The sequence below is a fragment of the Miscanthus floridulus genome, chromosome 4 (genome assembly GCF_019320115.1).
Source record: "Miscanthus floridulus cultivar M001 chromosome 4, ASM1932011v1, whole genome shotgun sequence".
In the NCBI taxonomy this organism is placed as follows: Eukaryota; Viridiplantae; Streptophyta; class Magnoliopsida; order Poales; family Poaceae; genus Miscanthus; species Miscanthus floridulus.
In genome coordinates this window covers 55,864,818-55,891,896 of record NC_089583.1, presented here as the reverse complement: position 1 = coordinate 55,891,896, position 27,079 = coordinate 55,864,818, and the positions used below count along the sequence as shown (strand labels likewise).

The 27,079-nt window shown below is 48.5% G+C and overlaps 1 pseudogene; it reads right to left on the bottom strand.

Moving 5' to 3' along the window:
* Positions 1-148: 148 nt before the first annotated feature.
* On the bottom strand, positions 149-25,391 carry LOC136549713 (E3 ubiquitin-protein ligase UPL1-like; annotated as a pseudogene).
* Positions 25,392-27,079: the final 1,688 nt, after the last annotated feature.

The window sequence follows — 27,079 nt, the reverse complement described above, 5'->3', positions numbered from 1 at the left end:
GGCTTAATTCATTCCTTTGCGTCAGGCTAGGAAATTTCATCTATGAGGTTTTATCGAGTCTACCCAAGAATTTCAAATTCACGTCTCTACTCTAACCGAAGAAATGATAAGTTAAATCATGGCCAAAATCCAAAAATGTGATTCAAACTTAACGGAATTAGTAACCTTTCCCACCAAAGAAAATACAGAGGAATTGCTGAACATTTTTGCTCATGAGAGCCACGATAAGAACCATTGCTTCACCAGAAGGCTTATTTATTTGCAAAAATTACACTGGTCTCCAGAATCGGAGGAAGCAGTACAAAAATCACCAGATCTGGTATAACATAGCAGTAAACGAATTTACATTCAACCTTTTAACTAGGAGGCAAAGGAAGCTAGTTATATCAGCACTCTTGCCGCAGAGCTCTACTACTGTACCCACCCGATCGACATCAAATTCACCATGAGCATTAAGATCCTTTCACCGATCTATGTTATGCATAGCATTGTGACCATCCCAATTGCCTTCAAAATCTGCAAAAAATAACCAGCAATTACACATGGAAATATCAAACTGAAGAAACAATATATTTTTCAATTGTAAATTTTCAACCACTGCAAATACAAGCTCAGATACAAAATGCTAAAGTACATGTTCCACCCAGAAGCTTAAAACTATCAATTAGCATGACACCACAACTTCCAGGGCTGCTATCACAAATGAAAAATTAAGCTAGCATTAACATGAATAGTGCGGTCAACATTTTAGGTCTGACCCATGTAAGATGCAGATTGCCCCCTAGGTTTACAAAATGAAAAGGTTCGACGACTCATTTTAATATCTTAATATCAACAGATTTAAAATAGGTGTGGCATTCGAGGATTATGTCCATTATGCCAATGAAGTTGCTCTTGTTATTTCATAACAGCATGCAGAAGATATCTTGCAATGCTATGTTTTAACTATGGAAAACAAATGCTGATAGTTCCCCAAAACAGGTCGAAAAAGTATAACTGGGAAAATTTCAGATGGCAACAAGTACAAACCATTGTACCAAAAGGAATGGCTGGTTACTCGTGTATAGATTATACTCCCACCATTCCATATCTATAGTGTAAAGGAGCGAAGGAATTGAAACTAGTCTCACCCAAATATTTCCTACCCACCTTAATTCTTGTCACTCAAATCTACTTTAAACTTCAACGCATCTAACTCTTCCACACTGATCTGACAAGTGGACTCGATCGGAAACTCTTTACATTTACAACTTGTTTGTCTCTTACATTGGCTTCCCACGCCTGTTTTTTCCCACCGAAAGAAATTTTACCTGCCTGCTGTACACGTCTCCCTTCCCGATCCACCCTCTCTGCCGCCTGTGCACACACGACTCCCCTCCTCTCATGCGGTTCTCTCTTCCTCGATCACGGATGCATATCCTTCCTTCTATCTCCCCTTGCTTTTCTTTCTTTCCCTCGGATAACTGCTCACTCCATCCCATCTTCCTGCACTCCGGCATCGCCGCTCCCCTAAGACGTCCCCTCCTCTCGTGTGGTTCTCTCTTCGAGCACGACAGATCCAGCGGGGCCAGGGGACGAAGCGAGCGTCGTGTGGCCCTGAGCACACCTCGGGGCAGAGGAGAGGATGGCCTGACGGCTCCACGGCCAGAGTGCGTGCGTGCGGCAGCGATCAAAGCCCTTATGCGCGGAGACACCGGCAGTGCCGAGCGCAATGCACAGCATGGCAGCGGCGGCCATGGATCTGATGCGCGCAGCGGCGTCTGCTGCTACCCGAGCGTGCGCGGCGGCCGGAGATTAGCACAGTGGCAGCACTTATGCGCGTGGTGCAGGCGCGACGGTCGCATCTCAGATGGTGGCGGCCAATCTCATGGCTGCTCGTTGAGATATGGTTTGGGGATTCTTCTTCTTCTTTTTTAATGATTTGCATCTCAGGTTTCGTGTTAGTCCGATCCCCTTCCTGTGTGCTGTACTCCCCGTATCCAAACTAATGGATCAACTAATCATACTTGAGGTTTCTTTAATTTGGGGATTTGAATCTTACTTAAGAGAACACGAAAATGGATCTCAAATAAGCCGATTGCTAATTGTTTCTTGATTCGGCAACAACCTTAGATATAATCTCATCTCATTGTTAAAAGTATGGACCAATTGATTTAGGCAAGAAAACTCAACTTAATCATGTTTAAAAATTAATCTAATTCTTAGGAGGTAAAGCTAGAAGGGCGGGCCTGGTGCAAGCGGTAGAGTCTTACCGCCTGTGACCGGAAGATCCCGGGTTCGAGTCGCGGTCTCCTCGCATTGCACAGGCGAGGGTAAGGCTTGCCACTGACACCCTTCCCCAGACCCCGCACAGAGCGGGAGCTCTCTGCACTGGGTACGCCCTTAGGAGGTAAAGCTAGACATCTTTATGCATGAAAAAAGGAACTGAAACATGCATTCTCTATTGTGCGCCCGTGCGCTACGGCGACCACTACTATTCCTGAAACACACCAAATGGTATGTTATTTAGGCTTTAAGTTTCAGACATGATTTTGACGGAAATGGCAATGAGGGAAGTACAAAAATTTCGATGGCGATGAGAGGAGGTAAAATTTCCAATGGCACTGAGGGAATTGGCTCGAAATAAAATGTACTACCAACTCATGTCTCTTTTGTGAATGGCAAGATTGAGTTCGCCTCTATTACTGTAAGGTAGCCGTTTAACTGTATTGACTATGGTGACTGAGTGAACTACCTGCTTTTTTTGCTGACAAAATAAGCGCGACTACGTTTCAATTCCATTTTAGCTTCAGTCACTCGTTCATATATGGCCAATCGTTTATTTTAACCCTATGAATATACATGATCATTTTGGTGTTGGCTGCAAATTAGATCGCCACACCATCATATCCAGCTTGTTGAGAACAGTCCATATGTACGTGCTAGAAAGGTAGACTTCATGCATGGTTTCTTTTCTATTCTTTAATGGCCCTTTTTCATTTCGGAGTATTTCTGTTAGCTTGTTTCGTTCAACAAAATTGGGATGCACTATTTTGTTCATGATCATTTCAATCAAGATCAATCTTGTATAAATTCTTTTGTGGTCTATCCATTTGCAGGTTTCTCACAGTGCAAACTAAAGGCTTTGGTGTTATCCAGTTGTTTTAAAGATCAAATAATGTGGAGCTTATGTGGGCACTTATTTTTCAAAAAAAACATGCAGGACCAGAATCTTCCCCGCGTAAATGTTTCTCCTACATCTCTTGGAAGATAGATTAGAGGATCCTATGTGAGCAAAGATTTAGCCAGCTTATAAAGTAGTGTTTATATTTGGATGTATTGTTAGAAAAGCAGGCTCCAATTTGGATGCTGATAGGACTTGATGCCCTACCGGCGTTACTGCGTAGGTTATAGGGGGTGGAAGAGGGGAGGACGTAGTCTGTACTCTCGACGCCGGCGGGGGGCCGTGGCGGCTGCTGCTGCAACCCTAGAACTCTCGTGGTGCTACAGTAGCGACGCACTGTTCACGCGCGACAACAGCAGGAGGCGGCTAGGGTTAGGAAATCCCGGCTCCCTTCAGGAAGCCGGAAACAACTCTGTTTCTGCTTAATCCAATCTCAAAGTCTTTACAAGTATTTATACTTCTCTCTAATAATAATTTCTCTAATAATAATAGGAATAAATAAAATAACTATGGGCTTTTAGGCCCCTAGGCCCCCCCTGGCCGGCAGCCCCTAGCCAGTCATGGGCCTACGCCTTGTATAATGGGTGCCGGTCACAACATCTCTCCCCGCCGGCGCAAACAGCTCGTCCTCGAGCTGGAAGTCGGGGTAGAGGGTGCGGAACTCGTCGACAGAATCCCATGTTGCCTCCTCGGAGAAGCCACGCCACTGGATGAGTACGTGCCAGGCACCCCGGCGTTGTTGAGCCCGGAGCACCTTGGCAGGAGCTGGCAGTAGCCGACCGTCCAGGGTCGACTCAAGGACGCCCAGCGCTGCTGGCGAGTCCCCTTTGTGGCGCTTGAGCAAGCCCACGTGGAAGACATCATGTAAACGAGCACCCTCCGGGAGCTGCAGACGGTACGCCACCCGGCCAATGCGTTCCAGGACGCGGAAGGGCCCTACGTAGCAGGGACCGAGCTTGCCTTTGGCGCCCGGCTCGAGGGACTGCGCCGTGCGGTGCAGCAACCGCAGCCAGACCCAATCACCCACTTGGAACTCCACATCGCGATGCCCTGCATCATAATACCTCTTGGACAGCTGCTGGGCCTGCAAAAGACGTTGGCGAACCTCTGCCAGGACCTCATCCCGGGATCGTAGACGAGCATCAGCAGCCTCCGTACATGCCGTCCCTGGCGTGTAGGGCAACATTGGCGGAGGAGGACGACCGTAGAAGACCTCGAAGGGAGTGGCGCGCAGGGCGGTGTGGAAGGAGGTATTATAGCAATACTCCGCCCACGAGAGCTAGTCCACCCATGCACGCGGGCGATCGCCCGTCACACAACGCAAGTACATGGCGATGACCTTGTTGACCACCTCAGATTGGCCATCCGTCTGCGGGTGGAACGCCGTACTCATGCGGAGTTTAACGCCGGCCATCCGAAAGAGATCCTGCCACACGTGCCCGGTAAACACGGGGTCCCGATCACTGACAATGGACAGCGGGAACCCATGAAGGCGGACAATGCCGTCGAAGAAGGCCTGGGCGACGGTCGTGGCGGTGTAGGGGTGGCCGAGCGCGATGAAGTGGGCGTACTTGGAGAAGCGATCCACCACGGTGAGAATGACAGACTTGCCACCGACCTTGGGCAGCCCCTCAATGAAGTCCATCGAGATGTCGGCCCACACTTGGGACGGCACCTCGAGGGGCTGCAGCAGCCCCGCCGGTTGCAACGTCTCCGTCCTATTCTTCTGGCAGGTGGTGCAAGAACGCACCCAATCTTGAACCAACACGCGATCCCGTGGAATGTAGAAATCGGCGCGGAGGCGATGGAGGGTCTTCTGGACTCCCTCATGGCCAGCCGAATGCGCCAGGAGGAGCACCTGGTGGCGCAGGTCCCCATGGTACAAAGATGCGGGACCCATGGAGAAGGAGCCCGTCGTCGAGGTGCCACGGCTCCGAGAGCTCGCCGGCCCAGAGCTGCTGGAGGAGCTACTGGCCATCGGGCGCGATCGCTGTTGCCCGCCTGATGTCATCCAGGAGGGCAAAGGTCGGCCTGGACAGGGCATGAACAGCCACAGTCTCCCCCTCCATGGTGGCCGTGGCCCCCTCCTCTGCATCCCGGCGAGACAGAGCGTCCGCCACGGTGTTCAGACGCCCCGGGCGGTACTCCACAGAGAAGTCGAAGCCGAAGAGCTTGCTGATCCATTGGTGCTGCGGAACGGTAGATAGGCGCTGATCAAGCAAAAATTTGAGACTGTAGTGGTCAGTACGAACCATAAAATGACGCCCCCACAAGTATGGACGCCAATGGCGCACTGCCTGCACCAGGCCGATCAGCTCCCGCTCATACGCTGCAAGCTTCAAGTGCCGGGCAGCAAAGGGCCTGCTGAAGTAGGCGAGGGGTCCCGCGCCCTGATGTAGGACAGCACCGAACCCCGCACCCGACGCGTCGCAGTCGACGACAAAGGTCGTGGCGAAGTCCGGCATCTGGAGAACGGGCCCTGTGGTCAAGGCGCTCTTGAGCACCTTGAATGCTGCTGCTGCGTCGTCGTCCCATGCAAACGTGTCTCGCCGTAAGAGACGCGTGAGCGGTGCTGCGATGAGGCCGAAGTCCCGGATGAACTTCCGGTAGTAGCCCACGAGGCCCAAGAAGCCGCGGAGGCCCCGGGCGGAGTGTGGCGTCGACCATGCCGCAACAGCGGCGACCTTGTCGACGTCCATGGCGACGCCGCCCTCGGAGATCACATGGCCTAGATAGGCCACCGATGTCGCCCCAAATGAGCACTTGGAGCGCTTCAGGTGAAGATGATGTGCCCGCAGCGCATTGAGGACGATGTTGACTTGCTGCAGGTGCTCAGCCCACGAAGAGCTGTAGATCAAAATATCGTCGAAAAATACCAGCACGAACCTCCGTAGGTAGGGTCGGAGCACATCGTTCATCAAGGCCTGGAAAGTTGCTGGGGCGTTGGAGAGCCCAAACGGCATCACCAAGAACTCGTAGTGGTCGTGATGCATGCGGAAGGTAGTCTTGTCGATGTCGTCGGAATGCATCCGCACCTGATGATACCCAGAGCGCAGATCGAGCTTGGTGAAGAAGCGAGCGCGATGGAGCTCGTCAAGCAGCTCATCCACCACCGGAATCGGGAACTTCTCCTTGGAAGTCTTGGCGTTGAGGGCGCGGTAGTCGATGTAGAAGCGCCAAGACTTGTCCGCCTTCCGTACCAACAAGACGGGTGCAGAGAACGGAGAGGTGCACACTGTCGTTCCAGCTCGTCCTTCTGCAGCTGGGGGTAGCGGTACGGGCGCACCGCGACCGAGGCGGTGCCGGGCAACAGGTGGATGCGGTGGTCGTACGGGCGCACCGGTGGGAGCCCTGTGGACTCGTCGAAGACGGCGCTCTGCTGCTGCTGCAGCAAGTCCATCAGCTGCTGCTGGGCCTCGGCGGAGAGTGCAGCGAGGTGCTGCTGTGGGACCGCCGTGTCGTGGCTGCGCACGCCCTGCCAAAGGACGCGTCTGCCCTCCGTATCGCTGCCGTCGACATATGTTCCGATTCAACAGATTCGTTTTCCTCCAGCTTGTAGAACTTCGGGGGGTGGCGCCCATGATCACCCCCCCTACTCGCCGCCTTGATTAGCACCCGTAGGGAAGCTGTCGATGGTTGGAGAGGCGATGGAGTGCGGCAGGAGGCTACTGCCATGGAGGACCGTGCCATCGACACCTCCATAGAGGGTGCCTACTGCGAACGGCCCACCGTGAGCGACGACAGCGCCGGCGGTATGAACGCCCGTGGTGTCGCCGTGGAGTAGATTGGCTCTGTCGTGGAACTGAGCGACGGAGGAAAACAAATCTGGTGAATCGGAACATATGTCGACGGCAGCGATACGGAGGCCGGCGGCGAGGGCAGTGCCGCGCTGGGCATCCCGTAGGGGTACGAGATGGCCAGGTAGGATGCGGTTGATGACGACGGCGGAGGGGGTGGTGGCGGCTTGTGTGGGCAGCGGCGGCGTGATGGTCAGCTGTCCCTGGAGGAGCGCCCGCAGCGTTTCCTGGACCTCCCGCATGCAGTGGCTGAGGTCCACGATTGCCGCCGTCGTCTGCTCCGGCGAGAATACCGGGGCCGGCGTAGCCACCGATCCTAGCGGCAGCGACGGGGTCACCACCACGCCTGAAGTTGCGGGAGGCGCTGTGGTGGAGAGCGGCGTGGCGGAGATCGCCGGCGAAGGCGTGGACGTGGAGGCAGCGGGGAAGGCCATGATCGGCAAGGTCTCTGATACCAGGCTGATAGGACTTGATGCCCTACCGGCATTACTACGTAGGTTATAGGGGTGGAAGACGAGACGACGTGGTGTGTACTCTCGACGCCGGCGAGGGGCCGTGGCGGCGAGAGCGCGGCAGCTGCTGATGCAACCCTAGAACTCTCGTGGTGCTACAGTAGCGACGCACTGTTCACGCGCGACAACAGCAGGAGGCGGCTAGGGTTAGGAAATCCCGGCTCCCTTCAGGAAGCCGGAAACAACTCTGTTTCTGCTTAATCCAATCTCAAAGTCTTTACAAGTATTTATACTTCTCTCTAATAATAATTTCTCTAATAATAATAGGAATAAATAAAATAACTATGGGCTTTTAGGCCCCTAGGCCCCCCTGGCCCGCTAGTCATGGGCCTACGCCTTGTATAATGGGTGCCGGTCATAACAGATGCATTGTTAGAAAGCAGGCTCAAAAGATGCCACTGAAATGATTATTCATGTAGTATAAATGATGTATGTATGTTCCTTTTTGGTTGTGACTTATTAATTGATGGTCCTTAATAATCTAAGTAACAACATTGCTTTTAGCATAAGTTTTAGCTAAAGAAAATGAAGGGCAGGCCTGGTGCAAGCGGTAGAATCTTACCGCCTGTGACCGGAAGGTTCCGGATTCTAGTCGCGGTCTCCTCGCATTGCACAGGCGAGGGTAAGGCTTGCCACTAACACCCTTCCCCAGACCCCGCACAGAGCGGGAGCTCTCTGCACTGGGTACGCCCTTTTTAGCTAAAGAAAATAAATATTTTTGTCAAGGTACATGGTGTATCTTATTGTACTTGTACTATATATGAAAATAAATACCAATTAAGTTATTGTGACCTCTTGAAATCCTCTCACCGAAGTTGTCGTCAATCCTGTTTATTAGCTGTTTAGTTATTTTTTTATTTTCAAAAAATAATTTAATAAATATTGTGTACTGAATCCCTTGTGATGAATTTTTTTAGACACGTGTTGACACGCACGTGCATATTCACTAGTTATAGGAAACAGGATACAATTTGAGAGAGAATAGCAATAAACTATTTATCTCATTTGTGTAGATTATAGTAGCATCACCAACATCAAAATAGTAACCTAGAATAGCACAATCATTGATATCCACTATTTTTTGGGTTGCCAGTGAGGGGATCCTTGGTGCCACCAGAATTTAAATCCAACTAGGGAGAGTGACAGCAAGAAATATGTTAATTCTTTCGCCTATTTCTAATACCACAGACATGTTACGAAGCAACCAACTGCTAAATTAGGGCTTCCAAATTCAAAATACACCAAAGCCAAAAGGTCAGGGGTGAGCAACCTTACGAGGTCACGAGGAGCTCCTGGAGGGTCATAGCACCAGTCATGCACCACAAACTGCCCACCTCAGCCATCTTGTATAAGAGGTTCTGAACATCTGGGTGAGTTCCTTCCTGTGCTTCCAGAAGGATGATCAGGGAATTAAGTCCTTTCCTAACTGCATTATATATTCTCTAATGGAATGGTGACCAGACTAGCGTTAGATTGTTTTTCATCTATTTATTTCATGAGACGTGATACAACCCCATCAGTGTATAAAATAGGACTGTTGTTCAGGAAGCACGTAAGTTATACCAATTGATTGTATTCAAAATACTCCCTGCAGTCCGGTTCCTAGGCGTTTGGGAGTTTTGGCAAAAGTCCAGTAAGTTTGGCATACAGGGTTTTCAATGAGCCTTAAAAGACTAATAATTAATTAGGGTCATGGCAGCCTAAGCATCTTTTACATGGCCATGTAGTTAAGCCTCCTGTTGGGCTGTAAACCGTGCGCTAGTAGTAATTTCAGTACAACTGCATACATGCGTGCATGCAGGCCAGGAAACGAATCCAATACAAGGCTGCCATGTGGCATGTAGAGGCCCATATGAGATCAGCCTCCGACGCTGGTTTAATATGATTCCTTGGCCTCCTCACACTCCTTGGTATCTGGAATTTGAGCTTGGCGCCTTACAAACTAGACTGGAGGAAGTTAGAGGTGGAAGATATGCATTGAAGACCGTGCAAAATCAAATTTGTCAAGTATTTGTGAACGGAGTGAGTAGATTCACTAGGTCAATAAACGAACCCTATTACCTTACCATAAACTCTCCGTAAACCCACCAAGTCTGACCTGTTACCTCTTATTAACAGGGTGGCTGATAATCTTCCTGGATGGAAAGCATCACTTATGAATAAGGCCGGTCGTTTGGTCTCAGTATGGGTGGTACTCACTGCTATCCCGATCTATCTTATGGTTGCCATGGATTTACCAAAATTGGTGTTAAAAGCCATTGATAGAAAAGACAAGGCTTCTTGTGGAAGGGCGGCTAATGGGGGTAACTGTCTAGTCTCATGGGAAAAGGATCAACGCCCAATTCAGTTTGGGGGGCTAGGCATTCATAACCTTGAAACTTTGGGCTGGTCACTCCGTATCAGATGGCTGTGGGCACAAAAGCTTGATGAGGAACATCTTTGGGCAGGTTTACCAGTGCAAGTCCCACGTATTGCAGAGCATTGCTCCCAACCTGATCAAGATCATTCCCAAGAGAGCCTTGAAACAACGTACAGTGGCACAAGCTTTACAGAACAGAAGTTGGGTGGCTGACACCAAGGGGGCCTTGACAATTGAAGTTTGTTGGAATACTTGCAACTCTGGGACATGATTGACAATTTTGCTCTTCAACAGGACACTTCCGATCAGCACCAATGGAGACTTACACGATCAGGCTCTTTAGCAAATCAGGCTATGTGGCATTTTTCACAGGGACCATCAAATTTGCACCTTGGAAGCGAATCTGGAAATCTCGGGCCCCTCTTCATTGCAAATTCTTCGTCTGGCTCGCGGTCAAGAATCGCTGCTGGACGGCTGCAAAGCAAGGGCTTCCATCCCTTGTGTGATCAGGCTGATGAAACAATCCAGCATATCCTGATTGGTTGTGTTTGCAAGGCAGGTTTGGACAGCTATCTTTTCTGTGTTGGGATTGCTTCCTTTTGCACCACAACCAGAAGACTCCCATTTTAGTAGCTGGTGGAGCACGACAATCAAGGCGGTTCCAAAGGAGATAAAGAAAGGGCTTAACTAACTCATTATCTTAGTTGCTTGGGAGATCTGGAAACATAGGAATGACTCGGTATTTGAGAGAGGTAGTCCCTGCATTCAAAAGGTTGTACTTGTAGTCTATGAATGTAATCTGTGGTATTGGGCTGGTGCTAAGGCATTACAACAGCTCCTTTGTAGGTCATTGCCACCGCCTGCTTAGGCTCCAGATGGCATTTTTTGTCGTGTTTTTTCTTTGCAGCGAGTGCTGCTGTTAGCCATGTATTAGGTGTGGCCTAAGGAATTGGCTTTGCCTCTCCTTTGGTTTTTTTTCTTTTTTTGTCTCTACTTAATGAAATGGCACGCAGTTCTCCTGCCTAGTTTGAGGAAAAAAATAAACCAACCCTAGAGCCTAGCCTGAACAGAAACCAGACAGACTCTGTTCACATCAAAACTAATCAGATATGTATAGCACAGCTGACCATAGGAAGATGTGCCTCCATGGACCTAGCAGGCCACACATAATTGTTAGTCGCTGAATTCTTACTCTTTGTAGTAGCAGAATTTTTACTCTCATCGAGAGAGGATGACACTAGGAGTTGGGGCAATTTTCTGGTTTATTTCTCACACAAATGCCATACCAACCTGAGGGGTTGGGGATACATATTTATAGGCTGCTAGCCAGCCAAGCATATGCCAAGATGCTAGTCTAAGATGCTAAGATGTTGTCCTCTAAGATGTTGTCCTAGATGCTAAGATGTTGTCCTTGTGGCAGCAACAGCCAGCAACCCCACAAAGACCAGACCAGCTAGACTTATCCATCATTCTCCCCCTAAGTCTTGTGCGTCGTCTTGTGGGAAAGTTGAACCATCCCGGTCCTCGAGCAGAGCTCAAGGAACTTGATCCTCCCAAGGGACTTGGTGAGCAGGTCCATAAGCTGGTCCTTGGTGTTGATGTAGCTCGCCTTGATGCTCCCTTCCTCTAAACAGCCTCGGATGAAGTGGTACCTCACCCGGATGTGCTTGTTGCGTTCATGGAAAACGGGGTTCTTTGCCAGGGCGGACTTACTATCCACCCTAAGCTCCACCGCTCTAGTGTCTCTGCCGAGGAGATCACCAAGCAGTCGAGCGAGCCAGAGCGCCTGAGTCGAAGCGGTGGAGGCCGCTATGTACTCGGCCTCGCAGCTGGACAGGGCCACCACCTGCTGCTTGATTGACTGCCAGCTAACGAGGCACTTGCCGAGGAAGAAAAGGATCCCGCTCGTGCTCTTGCTGGTGTCGATGTCGCCGGCATGGTCGTTGTCGCTGTACCCGATGAAGTGTGCCGCCCCAGGGCACCTAGGGTAGTAGAGGCCGTGATCGAGAGTCCCCGCAACGTAGCGGATGATCCTCTTCACAGCCTGCTGGTGCTCCGTCGTCGATCGCTGCATGAACCGACTAACGTAGCCGACGGAGAATGCCAAGTCCGGCCGTGTGTGGGCGAGGTAGCAAAGGCTCCCCACAAGACGCCGGTACTGCGTAGCGTCCACCTCCTCCGTCGTTTTGTCGCGGCTCAGCTTCAGCCTCTCCTCCATCGAAGTGAGAGCTAGGTTGCAGTCGGTGAGCCCAGCTAGCTCAACGACGCGCTTGGCGTAGGCGGTCTGTCGAAGCGTGATCCCAGAGTCATCCTGGTGCACCTCGATTTCCAGGTAGAAGGAGAGAGGCCCCAGGTCACTCATCTGGAAGGTGGCCTTCATCTCTTCCTTGAATACCGCCACCTCCGCATCCTTGGTGCCGGTGATCACCAAGTCATCGACGTAGACACCCACCAGCAGAGCATTTCCTCCACTGCCCCGTCGATAGATGGCCGCCTCGTGCGGGCTTTGCTCGAAGCCCATACCCTTTAGCATGGAATCCAACTTGGCATTCAACGCCCTCGGTGCCTGCCGCAAGCCATAGAGGGCCTTGCGCAGGCGGACGTAGACCTCCTCCTTCAAGTCGCCGTTAAGGAACGCCGACTTGACGTCCATGTGATGAACACGCCAGCCCTCCTAGGTAGCTAGCGCAAGGAGGAGTCGCACGGACTCCATCTGTGCCACGGGAGCAAAGGCGTCTTCGAAGTCGACCCCCTCCTGCTGCACGAAACCTCGTGCCACCAAGCGAGCCTTGTGCTTGACGATGGCGCCGGCTTCATCCCTCTTCAGCTTGTACACCCACTTAAGGGTGATCGCGCGATGACCACGAGGAAGGTCAGCAAGCTCCCAGGTGCGGTTCTTCTCGACCGCGTCCATCTCCAACTGCATCGCGGCGCGCCATGCCGCATCTCTCGGCCTCTACAAACGATCGAGGCTCGCTATCGTCACACGCAAGGTGCAACTGCGCCTCCAGGTCGTGAGGCACCGGTCCCGGCACCGGCTGGTCGCCGAGAAGGTTCTCCATCGTATGGTACCGCAACGGCTCGCCGTCGTTGTACGCGTCGATGCGCTCCTCGTCGTGAGAGAGCGGAGTAGCAAGCTCAACCGGGTTGTGCTCGACACAAGCTGGTGTTGGAGTAGACGTGTCCGGAGAGGTGCCTGTCGGTGCTAGAGTGCGTGGCGGTGCCAGCTGTGGTGGAGCCGGCGAAGGACTCATCGCAGCCGAGGTCCTGGCTGGAGAGCGTGGTGCTATCGGAGTAACAGGCACCGGGGTTGGAGGCTCGGGGAATAGGGTAGACGCGCTCGCCGAAGAAGAGCTGCCTACTCCCCCAGCTCCCTCGAAGTGGACGTACTCGACAGTGAAGTCGTCGTACGTCGAAGCCGAGCCGTCGTCCACCGCCTTGTCCCACGCCCATCCTCGCCCTTTGTCGAACACAACGTCGCGCGCCGTGCGCACACGCTGTGTCTTTGGGTCGAGGATGCGGTAGGCCTTCGAGCCCTTCGCGTAGCCGATGAACACTCCCGGAATGCTCCTGTCGTCGAGCTTGCTGATGTGGCCAAGCTCCTTGGCGAACGCGAGGCAGCCGAAGACCCGCAAGTGGAAGACCGCCGGCTTGCACCCATGCCAAGCCTCGTACGGCGTCCTGCCGTCAAGCGCCTTGGTAGGCGAGCGGTTGAGGATGTAGACGGCCGACACCACCGCCTCTCCCCAGAAGACATCCGGCATCCCCCTCTGCTTAAGAAGGGCCCGAGCCATCCCCACAACCGTCTCGTTGCGCCGCTCGACGACGTTGTTCTGCTGTGGGCTGTACGGCGTGGAGTAGTGGCACTGAATGCCCTCATCAGCGCAGTACGACGTGAATTCAACCGCCGTGAATTCGCCGCCGTTGTCGGTGCGCAGCACGCGCAGCTTGCAGCCGCACTCCGCCTCCGCAGCAGCCTGCGAGCGCCTGATGGCGTCCGCAGCCTCTCCCTTGCTGCCGAGGACCATCACCCACATGTAGCGGGAGAGGTTGTCGACGAGCAGCAGGAAGTAACGTCGTCCTCCCGGTGTGGCCCGTGTCACTGGGCCACACAAGTCCCCGTGCACAAGCTCGAGCCTCTCCTTGGCTCGAAAGCTCGCCCGCTGGGGAAAGGGGAGTCGCTTCTGCTTCGTCAACACGCAGACGTCGCAGAGCTACTCCACATGGTCGAGGCACGGCAGGCCTCGCACCATCTCCGTGGCATTGAGCCGCTTCAGGGCCTCGAAGTGAAGGTGCCCGAAACGCTCGTGCCACTGCCACGCCTCGTCGTCCCGACGAGCAGCGAGACAGAGGGGTTGCGTCACCTGCACGTTAAGGACGTAGAGTCGATTTGCGCTTCTGGATACCTTGGCAAGAAGGCGACGACGGCGATCCCAAATCCTCATCACTCCATCCTCAACCACCACGCGCGAACCGTTCTCATCCAGCTGGCCCAAGCTGATGATGGAGTTCCTCAACGCGGGGATGTAGTAGACTCCGGTGAGCAGCCTGTGCTCACCAGACACAGCGGTGAAGATGACGGAGCCAACACCCTTGATCTCCACGCCGGAGGCAACCCCAAACTTGACGGAGCCTCGGACGCTAGAGTCAAGCTCGGTGAAGAACTCCCGTCGACCGGTCATGTGATGGGTGGCGCCGGTGTCGAGGCACCACCCGTCAGTCCTGTCGTTGCCGGAGCCGTCGCCGAGGAGGGCGTGTGCTTTTGGCTCATCAAGGTGGAGAGCCGTTGTGGCCGGTGCCGCTGGAGGTAGCTCGATGCTTGCATGTGCCATGAACAGAGTCGGCTCCTCCGCCTGTGCGACGTGGGCCTAGCCGCGTCGTGGCTGTCGACAGTCCTTGGCCCAATGGCCAAGCTGGCCGCAGTCGCGGCAAGCGTCGTCTCGTGCCGGCTTGTGCTTGCTGGCGGCGCCGCCCTGGGCGCCTCTGCGGGCATCACCCTCGGCACGTCCTCGCGCCCCAACCTGGGCATCTCTGCGCGCCTTGCGCGACTTGCCACGCTTGCGGCTGCCAGTCGCGGAAGAAGGCTCCCCTTCTTCCGGTCACCTTGGCAGGCATCCCACTGCTCCCGGGTGAGAAGGAGCTTCCCGCTAGTGGTGATGAGTCCCGAGAGAGACTGTGGCTCATCGTTGTCGACGACCTTGAGACGACCTATCGCCTCCTCGATCGACATCGTGGAGAGATCCAGCAGGGACTCGATCGAGTGAGCCATCTGCTTGTACTTCTCGGGGACGCAGCGGAAGAGCTTTTCGACAGCTCTCTCGTCGCCGTAGGTGTCATCGCCGAACTGCACCATCTTCTGCAACAGAGTGTTGAGACGAAGAGCAAAGTCGTCAACGTCCTCACCTAGCTTGAAGGCCAGGTTCTCCCACTCCTTGCGAAGTGCCTGCAGTGTGGACTTGCGGGCGCGGTCGCTGCCGATGCATGCCGCAGCGATGGCGTCCCAAGCCTCCTTGGCAATCCGCTTGTTGGTAAGCGAGAAATGAGGGCATCCAGCGCCCGTCGATCTAGGTCGTAGTCGACGTCGCCGTACCGGACTGCCTCCCACATGTGCCGCACCTGGAGCTTTACCCTCATCACTGCAGCCCATTCGACGTAGTTGGTCTTAGTGAGGGTAGGCCACCCACCGTCGGGGGCGACGTCCCTGACGACAGCCTAGAGCCCATGGTAACCACGGTACCGATCCGGGGAGAGAGAGCCACACTGCCTGTGAAGGCCGCGCTCTCCATCGACCCGTCCGCCACCGTTGTCGTGCACGCCTCCTCCAGAAGCGCCACTGCCGTGCGCGCCTCCTTCAGGAGCGCCGCCGCCGTGCGCGCCTCCTCCAGGAGCGCCGCTGGCGCGTCCGCTCCTGTCTGGGCTGCCGCCGCGCTCGTGGGGTGCGCGGCTGCCCACTGCGCCGCCCGCGCTCGTCCTGCCTCCCTCCCCAGCAGCTCGAGGTCCGCGTCGGCGCTGTCGTCAGCAAAAACGGAGCTGCTAATGCTGACGCGGCAGGGCCTCGACTTCTGCTGCCGGCCGCACGCGCTGCATCCGTCACCGCCGCTGCTTCCGCCTCCGCTCTGGCTGCTGCCCGCTCCGCCGCTGCCAGCCTCAACGCCCTTGCCGCCGCTACTCGCTCGCGTTCCTCTGCCGCGGCAAGTTTGCCTCCTGCCGACGCCGCATGCTCGAGGCGACCGAGCGCTGAGATTGCCCTGGCGGACATGACGCGCTACCAGGGGGCTGCTGCATGGAGAGAGGGCTGCTTCAGACGAGCTGCGCAGAGGGAGAGGAGTGAGCAGGAGCGGCCGGAGCTGCTGGGGCTGTTGCGAGGCTGGGAAAGAAGATGAGCAGGAGATGCTTAGGCTACAGGATAATACGGCTCTGATACCAGTTGTTAGTCGTTGAATTCTTACTTTTGGTAGTAGCAAAATTCTTACTCTCATCGAGAGAGGATGACACTAGGAGTTGGAGAAATTTTCTGGTTTATTTCTCACACAAATGCCATGCCAACCTGAGGGGTTGGGGATACGTATTTATAGGTTGCTAGCCAGCCAAGCATATGCCAAGATGCTAGTCTAAGATGCTAGTCTAAGATGCTAAGATGCTGTCCTCTAAGATGTTGTCCTAGATGCTAAGATGTTGTCCTTGTGGCAGCAACCACCAGCAGCCCCACAAAGACCAGACCAGCTAGACTTATCCATCAATAATAACATGCATAATTTTATGCTAACCAGATCATCTCCTAGTTCGTGTGGCAGACTAGCAGCTACAAGCAAACAAGTCATAACAGTCCTATTTAGTGTTAGAATATAAGTGAATTGCCCACCTCTCCCATCAGCTTAAGCTTTTGGGTTGAACTGGTCAGTGTATGCAACTTAATATGGTATCAAAGCCAGAGGTCTCGAGTTCGAATCCTGATTAGCGCAATTAAATAAAATAATTACTGCTCGCTCCTATTCCACGTCTAAGGCTTGAGAGAGCCTCCACGTGAGGGGGAATGTTGGAATATAAGTGAATTGCCCACCTCTCCCATCAGCTTAAGCTTTTGGATTGAACTGGTCGGTGCATGCAACTTAATATTTAGTTACTAGTTTGATAATTGATTTGGTCTATTTTGATGTGAAGCTACAGTATCTATAGATGGTAGTTTCAAGTCAATTCAGCATATTATCTTACCATTGCTATTTCAATAGTAATGTGTTAGAAAATTGTTGGCCCAGCTTCCCAATAGATTTGAAACCTTGCAATAATGAAAGCGTAAGTTTACCAATTACTAATATCTTGCATGTATCTAGCACAAAAACTATCCTCTTCTTTTTGGTCCAGGATTTTATAAACAACCAACAGGCGGAGCAAGTCTTCAGAAAACTGAATACCACTAAGAACCATGTGGTAAACTCAGGGTTCCTATACCAGATCTTTAAATAAAGCAATAAAAAATCCTGAGTAGTTTTTCAATTGCATTGAAGGAAACAATATCAATTTGGACCAGTTAGATTTGTAATACAGAAAATAGAAGCTTGAAGTGTTGTGAAATAAGACATACAGAGTGCGTATGATTAATATAAGATGTCGCAAAGAAATAATCACTTCCATACCTGTACATTGTCAAGCAGAAAACAAATGACCCAGTGCACTCTTTACAACCTCCTTAGGAACCAATCAACCAAAGCCGAAACCTTCACTAGCTTCATGAATGGCAAGAAGCAGTCGTTCTTCTAATTGCTCCTTTGAGGTATATTCCAGTAAATCCAACTGGTTAAAGCTGTGTATTCAATGTGCACTTATCATAATTACTAAACGAGCAGACAGTAGCATAATAAAGAGGTACAAAAGTGGAAGGCAGTAAATGAACGTATTGATAAGTTACCAGGTATGAGCAGATGGAAGTCGGTCTGGAGCTCCATACGCCTTGTGAATCTGAAATCTCTGGGGGCCAGAAATACCTTGTAGCGCTTTGAAACCCTCCAATGGTACCTATACAAATAAATTCCATGTGTGTTATTGATTGAAGTTTTAGAGCAATATATACTGTTCAAGATTTATGAGACTTTTTAGATGAAACTACAGTTTCACTGTAGTCTTATTGAAGCAGCTTTTGACCTTAGATGTTCCGGTAACAAACTGCAGTAGTCTCGCCATGTCTTCCTTGCTGAATGCTTTAACAACTTCCCAGAACCACTGGATGACAGGAGATGCAGCTGAATATCCTATATATTCCGTGTTAACCTTCAGATCATCCACTGCAAGGAAAAATAAAACACAATAAGATGAAAGGAAATAAATAACTTATGCAATAAGATGATGAATTACTCCAGACAGATGAACTCCACTCACGGTCAATTTCAGGAAGACCACTGATCAGCAGCTCAAGTTCTTTATCATTGAATAGCGATATTAGATCCCTTGGAACTAACTCTGTGAAGCCTTCAAGGAAACCATTAATTTGAGGACGAATTGCAGTGGTCAGTATATGTTCCGCTACAAGGTCAACATATTCTTGCTTTGTTTCCTCAGTAACCCTGATGTTTCTTCCACCCGGTTTTAGCTCATAATCGGTAACCTGAATTGAAAAGTTATTAAACTGCACAACTAAGATAAAAGCTGATGCAAGCAGAAAAGGTTTCGGCTAAAAACCATGATGGCTTTTCAATACCTCAGTCTTCTCGTAGAGAATATGCTTTTCCTCATCAGGATCCATGCTGAATGTTAAATCGGGAAGGTCACTTACATCATTCTGTTCAAAAAGGGCATAATTAAGGAACTGCATAGATCCACATATAAATTAATTAATAAATAAGAAACTGCAGAAGATGAACCCAAACCTCCAGCATCCACTTCAAATTTTTGTAGTAATCAGGATCAATAGCCTCTATATCATGATATGTTACTTTAGCACCTAAGATATGTTTGTAAAATGAGCGGGTAAAGTGGACATCCAACAATTGGCCATCAAATAATGCTTTAGCAACCTGTGCAAACAACTAGGTCTCAGAAAAAGGGAAAACAAATGAAGCGGTATTGAACTATTGTGGAGTGTCAAGAAATTACCACTCGACCAACAAACTTGAAGTAAGAAAGGTGCTCCGTTTGAAAAACAGAGTTAGGATTAGGCTGGAAAGTCGCGTTGTTTCCAACTGTAGTGAAGAGAAGAGCTCCTTTGTCAAAAATAACTCTAGAGAGCAGCTGGTACCATTCCCTAGTTAGTCCTCCAGCATCTATGCCCTCTTCCCCTTGAAATTGCACAGTCAAGCGACCTTTGAGATCCTGGGTACGACGTAATCTCAACTGATTATATGAGTCCTCCAAAACATAAGCCCTGCGAACACTAATGCGTAGAGGAGCTGAAAGATGCTGATCATGCTGCTGTCTGATCCGCGACCGGAAGTAAGCACGTTTGTTGTCAAAATCTATCAGCCTTGGCACTTTCAACATCATAGAAAGTGACTTCTCCAGTAAGCTTGGACTTTGTCGAATGAAAACATTGAGTAGCCGTCGATGCTTTTCTGCAACCTTTATAAAAGTAACATTGCAGATCCCACCAGTCTTCAGTGATGGTGAAGATGAACTTCCAGCAGATTCTTTTACTTCGGGGGCAGTAACACTGTAATCTGATTGTGTAACTGGTTGATTTGTTTGAAGCTTCTCGCATAAGACAAAGAATGATTCTATGAACGGCAACAAGCGTTGAGTGCCTGGAGGAAGCGATGATGAACCAGAGGATGAAGCACCAACTTCTAAAGCATGCATCAATGGGGCATGGTAAGCGAGTGATGAATTGTGTACAAATTTTGCCTCTGTGGCACTTATACAATCACTTAACTCTTGCCACAAAGGTTCAAGACCGACATTCAGATCCCACAAAATAGACTGCTCTTCCTGTCGTAAATCTTTTTCATATCCACTATCCATCACACCCGAAGTCAGTGTAGATAGGACTTGCAGTACCCGCAAGATCGCAGCTCCAGCCATAGAGCAAGTACTGAGCCCAAGCATTTGAGTGTTCTTCAGTGTTACAAGCTCCTCAACTGCTGAAGAACTTAAACTCTGAGCAACACCAGCTAACTCAATGGAAAAGAATTTCCGATGCGATGCTGCAACACTAGCCAATTGTTTCACCACCTCCGCAGCAAGTGAGTACACTTTATCTGGAAGACTGAATATTTCAACAAGAAAACATAAGCATATTTGTCTAAAGCTCTGAAAAGAGGACATTTTTCAAATATCTAAACTATGAACTAAGAATGAATTTTCCACATATCACACATCAGATTTACACCCAAACAATAACTTCTCTGAGTATTCCAGCAGTAAAAGGTATAATTAATATAAAGCATATCAATTAGTTGCAAATTACTACACATGGACAAGTTTTGCTGCATACATTAATCTAAAAAACAAATGGTGACCACTGTTAAGGATACAAGAAACAAATTTCACAAGAGATGGAAAGGAAAACAATGTGTCCTTAAAGTAACATTCTAATTGGATCAAAACAAATATACAGAAGGTAAGAAACTTCCTATGATGCTTGATTATCTTATCTACAGTGACGCATCTTGATTACACACTGATCAGCCTAGGGTTCACCTTCATTCTACCTAATTGGGCAACCTTCTCTCCACTCTACCTAGTTGAGAGTTAGTAAGGAATTTTTGGTATGTGAACCTTCTTCCCAAACCATTGCCCTCACAGACTATCAGCCAAAAATATACTTTCCTGGGTTCACCTTGAAAATGATCAGTTGAGAAGAAAAAAAGCATCTAATTCAGCAGGAAATACATGAAAACTCTAAGCATTTATAGTAAATCATCATTTGTGCACGCTATGCAAAATTAAGTAAATAAAATAGAAGGGTAAGGCAAACACTAACCCCTCAAGTGCAAGAATATTGCACAGATTATGTAACTCAGCATCAGGAAGCTGAGTAAGGATTTCATGCACATTATCATTCTGTTTAGCACAAGATGGTGGGACCTCAACATCTCTGCTTTGGTTATTATCCAGGATATGACCTTGTTCCAGAGTAGATGGTTCCACCTGTGTTTGAGATGGTGTCCCATCAACTAATTCAATATCTGAACTGTTAGTTATCTGTGCAGAGTGAGGTGGACAATCAATTTGGGATGCAGCATTGTTAACAACTACTTCCAGCAAACACATCACCTGGAGCACAAAATTAAAAGGTATGAGAAATATTTTAAGTGAACAAAAAGCTAACATACACTAAAAAAGTGCTGATAAATACCTGCTCAAGATATACGCGACTCCGCAGAAATAAGGGTTTATTTAGAAGCTTAAGAAACAATAGAATAGGTGTATAACCCTCTGAAGATGGTTGCATCATGTTCGGCGTTGAACTTTCTTGAGATGTCTCTTTATTGTGCTGTAATGTCAAACAGTTTGAACTAGCTGAAGGATTGAAATAGATCAAAAGATCCGCAACAGATGGATGGTTAGAAGCAAGATATGTCAGGATTTCAAGAAGTCGGCCGTGTTACAAGTGGAGGTAGACCTGGAGAGATGAAGTGCAAGCATATAAGGTGGCTTAAGTACCCAATAACATTGTTGAACAATACAACAGTGAAGAAAAAAGGAAGATAATACAGAGAGTATTAGGGAGAGCCAAAGGTTATAAAACAAATTACAAAAGGGAAAATAGAGAGAATACTACCATTTGCAGAGTAAGGTTGTGCGTAAACAATGTTCCACTGACATCCATGTAATCTATATGTAGCCATGCAATCAGATACGCTAAGCCCCTCAGATTCAGGTTTAATCATGTTGAGCAGATGGCCAACCAAGGTAACACGTGTGACACTATGTGCGCATAAATTGAACATAAGCCTTTGAAGAAGGCCTTTGCTGAGTGGCTGCAAAATTGTGGAATAGTTAAGCAGTTTAGCTGAAGGAAATATGGGCAAAAACTTAGTAATAAGGAAAAGCATGTGACAATTAGCAACATTTTCAAGTCATCTTTATTGATAATAAGGAGAAGCGAGTGACAATTAGCAACATTTTCAAGTCGTCTTATTGATGTCTTATTTGCAAAAGCTATTTTTGTGCATGCCCACTAAAATTCTGACCAGGGACTGATTTTGCATAACAATCAAAAAATAAATTTACATTGAAAATAAAGGAACAGGACAAATATTACCAATCAAAAATATGCATAGCTTAAGAGCTTCCTGGATGTCCACACAATCAAAAATATGCATAGCTTCCAATAATATGCTATTGTCCATAGATGAGACACATATATAGGTTTATACCTACCACACATCTCAATTCAATTTACAGATTATTATTTCATAGATGGTGAGATTTCCATAATGTAACAATCTAGCAGAGACATGGTTGCTCATTATTCTTATTGCCTTGAGCAAGTAGGATGTAGAGAAAAGATAGCAAAGCAGACAGCACAGTGGGAGTGGGGGAATAATAGATGCAAAACTCATCCCCCATAAACATTTAATTTTGCAAGTTCATTTCCAATGTAAACTTACTCCCTCCATCCCAAAATAAACGCAAAGTTTGACTAGAAATATAGAAAATAGTATCAATATTTGTATCTCCAATATAAGTTTATTATAAGTATATTTCATGCTCAATCTAATGATACTTATTATACATCATAAACATTAGCATATTTTTCTATATATTTGATAAAACTTCAAAAGATTTGACTCATTGAGAAGCAAAATGTACGTTTATTTTGGGACGGAGGCTGTATGTGAATGGACAGTTTGACACATTAAAGCTTCACAACCAAATATATTTAAGAGATCTTTCAGCAAGAAAGTTTTTGCAGCTGCCTGCTCACAGTTCTTGTAACCATAGTGATGAGAAAATGCACACCAAGGAATCCTGAGTTTGCTTTTAGAATTTTACAGGGGTGTATAACAGATCCCCACCATGCAAGCCTCTATCATTTCATTTAACATTTTGGAAACTAGCGCATTACAAATTTACAAGGTGAGTTTTGCACTATGCAAGTAAATATATGTGCATGCAATATTACATTAAATCATAAAACTATAGAACAATGCCCAAAACCACCCTATTCCCTTGAGAATTAGCTGATTGCAAGTTTACAATGTGAGGTTTGCACTATGCAACTAAATATATGCATGCAATATTACATTACATCATAAAACTACAGAAGAATACCCAAAACCACCCTATTCAAGAAAAAAATACAGTTATCTAGATACTAGAGCATATGCAGTGTGAACATTACCGGAGCAAGCTGCAGAAGGCGAATAAGTGCCTGCAGAGCTTCTGAGTCCAGAAGCGGGGTCCCCTCCACATCTTTACCCTTTGAACCGCCTGGTGTAGTAGAAATAACCCTTCTACCCACAGTAACACCAACAGCTCTGTCTATAATTGTCTGATTATCAGTTGGCAGACTCCTCCCTCCAAGCCTGTAGCTTCCACCAAAAAGGCTCCCTCTAGCACGATAGCGACTCAACTCTCTGTCCCGTAGCATTTGAGCTTCAGCAAGTAAAGCTGAAGGAAGCGCAGACAGAACAGCTTCGGATGAGGTCAAAAGCACCTGTGCAGTAAAACAGGCCAGTATTAGTATTAAAACAGGTATGTAAATTAAACCTTACCTCTCCATCATGCAAATAAGGATTGGAAATTTGCTAAAATTGAAGCATTACCTCTTCACGTAAATCAGGAGGGAAAGTTGCTATAATCGAAGCATTATCCATATCTACTGGCTGCCCAACTGGTTGAGAGTGGGCAATCCTCTGTGCTCGCTGCTGGGCTAGAACCTCAGCCTGTATATCTGGTGGAAGAGCAGCCAAAAACTCAGGATCTATTTCTTCTGCAGCTGGGGGGAGTATAGGAAGCAGCTGGGGCAGAACGGTTCTGCTGAGAAACAAGGACTTCGGCACGAAGATCCTCAGGCAATGCTTCAAGAAATGTGGGATCAATTTCATTAGCACTGGAGGCCTCATTATTAGCATTAGGTTGCTCTGTCTGAGGCTCAGCTTCTTCATGCCTCCTAGAAGACAAATCATTGCCATCAGAAGCAGGAGCTGAGTTCTCAACTTCATTTTCAGCAATATCAACGCTGTTCATGTCAACATCAGCATCCACTGCTGCAGAATCCACATGAGCATCACTCAGCTCAGGAGCAGCAGTTGCAGACGTGACAAGTGCATGGCAGCTTGACTCCAGATCAGATGGGGCTTCCCTAGGATCATTACCCAAGTGAACTTGTTGAGATGCTTCAATCTCATTTTGCATAATATGACCATAACTTTCATTACCAGACAAGGAATCTCTTTCAGGATGACCATCGAGCTGTGTATCAGCAATACACATCATTTCATCACTCTGAGGTATAGCGTTAGGATCATCAGGTGCTGTTTGCCGCACCGCTTCTTCAACATGATTATCATAAATGGAACCAACAAGCTGCTGATTTACGTGCACATCTGTAGGACAGAGGACATCATTAGCAGGAGCAAGTCCTTGGTTAACAGTACGAACTGGCTGATGGCTGCCAACAGGTTGAGAAAGAGGATCGGTTGCTACAGGTTCAGCATTTCCTGTATCTGGTAACGCTAATTGTGCATTCACACCATTGCCAGTCTGTTCAGGCTGCACCTGAGGAGCATTATTTGAATTACTAGCCACAGTTAACTGTGACACAAAATGACCCTCAACTGCCTGAGCAACAGCAGCTGCATGATTACCTGCCTGTGGTTGACAATCATCAGTCCACAAATTATCTCCAGGGCCCCGCCTAATTCGGAGGGAATTTAAACCAAGTGAGAAATCTATCAAAGGTGGCGGAGCAGTACTTACAACACGTTCACCAAACACGGCGGGAGCAGTTTCTGGTGGAAAGCCAGCATCTAACATGTATAAGGGGATGTCTGAATTCCCAAAAGACAGCGTGTGAAAATCTCTTGAGGAGGGTCCTCCAGAGGGCCACGCTAAACTAGTTCCCTCCCTAGATTGTGCTGGCCTGACAAGCAGTGGATGAAGAAAGGCATTCCCATCAGTCCTTGGTCGATCAAGAAGTGACCTACTTCCGCTTTGGCGCCGCCGCTCAAGACCAAATGAACGATGCAGGTTAAATGAATCATCTGTCCCCACACCATGAAATGACTCAGAAGATACATCAATAAAACCACTGGAGTCTGCACGACCCCTGGAAAATCGCAGATGATGATCCATTCCAGTTAAGCTTTCCCTCCATCTTACTTCTATAACACGGTTCTCAAGAAAGTCATCATCTTCTTCATCCATAAGGTCATCATTGTATTCATCACCAATTGCATTGTTCTCCTGGTCCTCGATATCTGTGTCAGCTATGGACATCAAACCAGCTCCCTCATCTGCTATTTCTTCATCATCATCATCTTCATCCTCATCTTCTTCATCCTCACCTTCCTCCCCAAGATCCTCATCTTCCACACCCATTTCATCATCAACTTGATGTTGCACTGAGAAAGCCAAACCAACATCAGTACTAGTAGCCATTACATTACCTTTCAATAGCTTCTTCTCGCATGAACTGCACAGCTCTCATTGGAGGATTGCCATTAGAAGTATTATTGTCGGCTAGATCAACTCCCATTTCTTGTTCAGTGGGTTGGTCAAGGTTTTCATTATTGTTCCCACAGACATGAGACAGTTCTTGAGCTTGCTGACTTGCAGATTGGATGATGCCGTTAGGATGATGATGTGTGTCGTCTGTAGTTTGTTCATGGATTACAGTGTCATCAGCTTCACGTGTTTGTTCATGTGACCCTGGTAATCTGTTATTGGTAAATCGATCTGTCTTGAGGACTTGATCGCTGGCATAAGCAGTCCTAGTGAGGCTATCCAAAGCCTTCAATATCAGGTTGACAACCCTTGCAGCATCTGGGTGGTCAAGATCAATTACTTTCAGCAAACCAGAAAGAGATTGCACCATTCCACCATCTACCATAGGTTTTGCAATATCAGGTGAGCAACCAAGAAAAGGCAAGTTGCTCTGACTATTCCGCGACAATATGGAATTCACAAGCTCAGAGAAAACCAAAACTTTTCTGTCAGGTATTAAAGATCCTTTGGAGGTGTTGCTTGCTGAACCAATGAAATAGTTAAATGCCTTTACAATTTCAGAAACAACCCTTCTACGACCTTCAGCAGATCTGCAGCATAAAGCTACCAAGAACCAGGAAGCTCTCTCAGACAACTTACCAATCCAATCATCTGAGGCATCAGCCATTTTGACCGAAGGTAGAGGAAGTAGACATAGAATATATGATGCAGTAAACCACTGTGTCCAGCAACTTGATCGCAACTTCGTGACTGTGATATCTCTGTATCCCGTCTCAGACTCTATGGGGCTATTTATAGAGCGAAGGAGCAGTGCACATGGACCAAGAGCACCAACAGAATAAGCCTAACAAAGGACACAGTGAAAAGATAGAACTCAATAATAAAAGGGAACTCAGGCGTGAAGGAACAGTACTCAACAATAAGAATATTCATGAGAATATACCAACACAGTACAACCCATGAACAAAAGGCATTTACACTTAACCACCACCATACAACTACACCTGACAACAGCACACTACCAGAGAATATGCCAAGATTCTGTATCTGAGCTCTTTTTGAACAATGCTCGGGGGCTGCAACAGGGGAAGTTTTCAATTCATTGAACAACTCAAATTCAAGACCCTCCAACTTTTTGTTCCAAATAGCAAGAGGCTTGGAGGGCTACACTCAGAATTTTCAAACAGCATAAAGATTCAAGACCCTCCAACTTTTTGTTCCAAACAGCAAGAGGCTCAGGGGCTACACTCAGTGAGTGCACTTTTTTATTCAAAAAAGTGCACATCACTCATAAGACTTCTTCAAGATAGACGACTTCAAGGCCACACGACGAAAAGAACCCAGAAATAGCTATATCCGAGCTCTTCTCGACAAAGAACCCAGATACACGCTCGGGAACCTTTCGATGAAGAATCAAGGCGATTTCAAGAAAAGACCCTCAAGCTCCTTGTGCCAAACAGCAAGAGGCTCGGGGGCTACATCCAAATGGGAGTACTTTTTTCTTCAAAAAGGTACACACCACGCAAAGATCTCATGAAGCGCTATATGGTTTCACTCAAGAAAGCACTCAAACGACGCTTGTTCCTACTCGACTAAGACCTGAAGGAATAAGATGAGGCTTCCAGAACTCAACCATGAAGTGCTC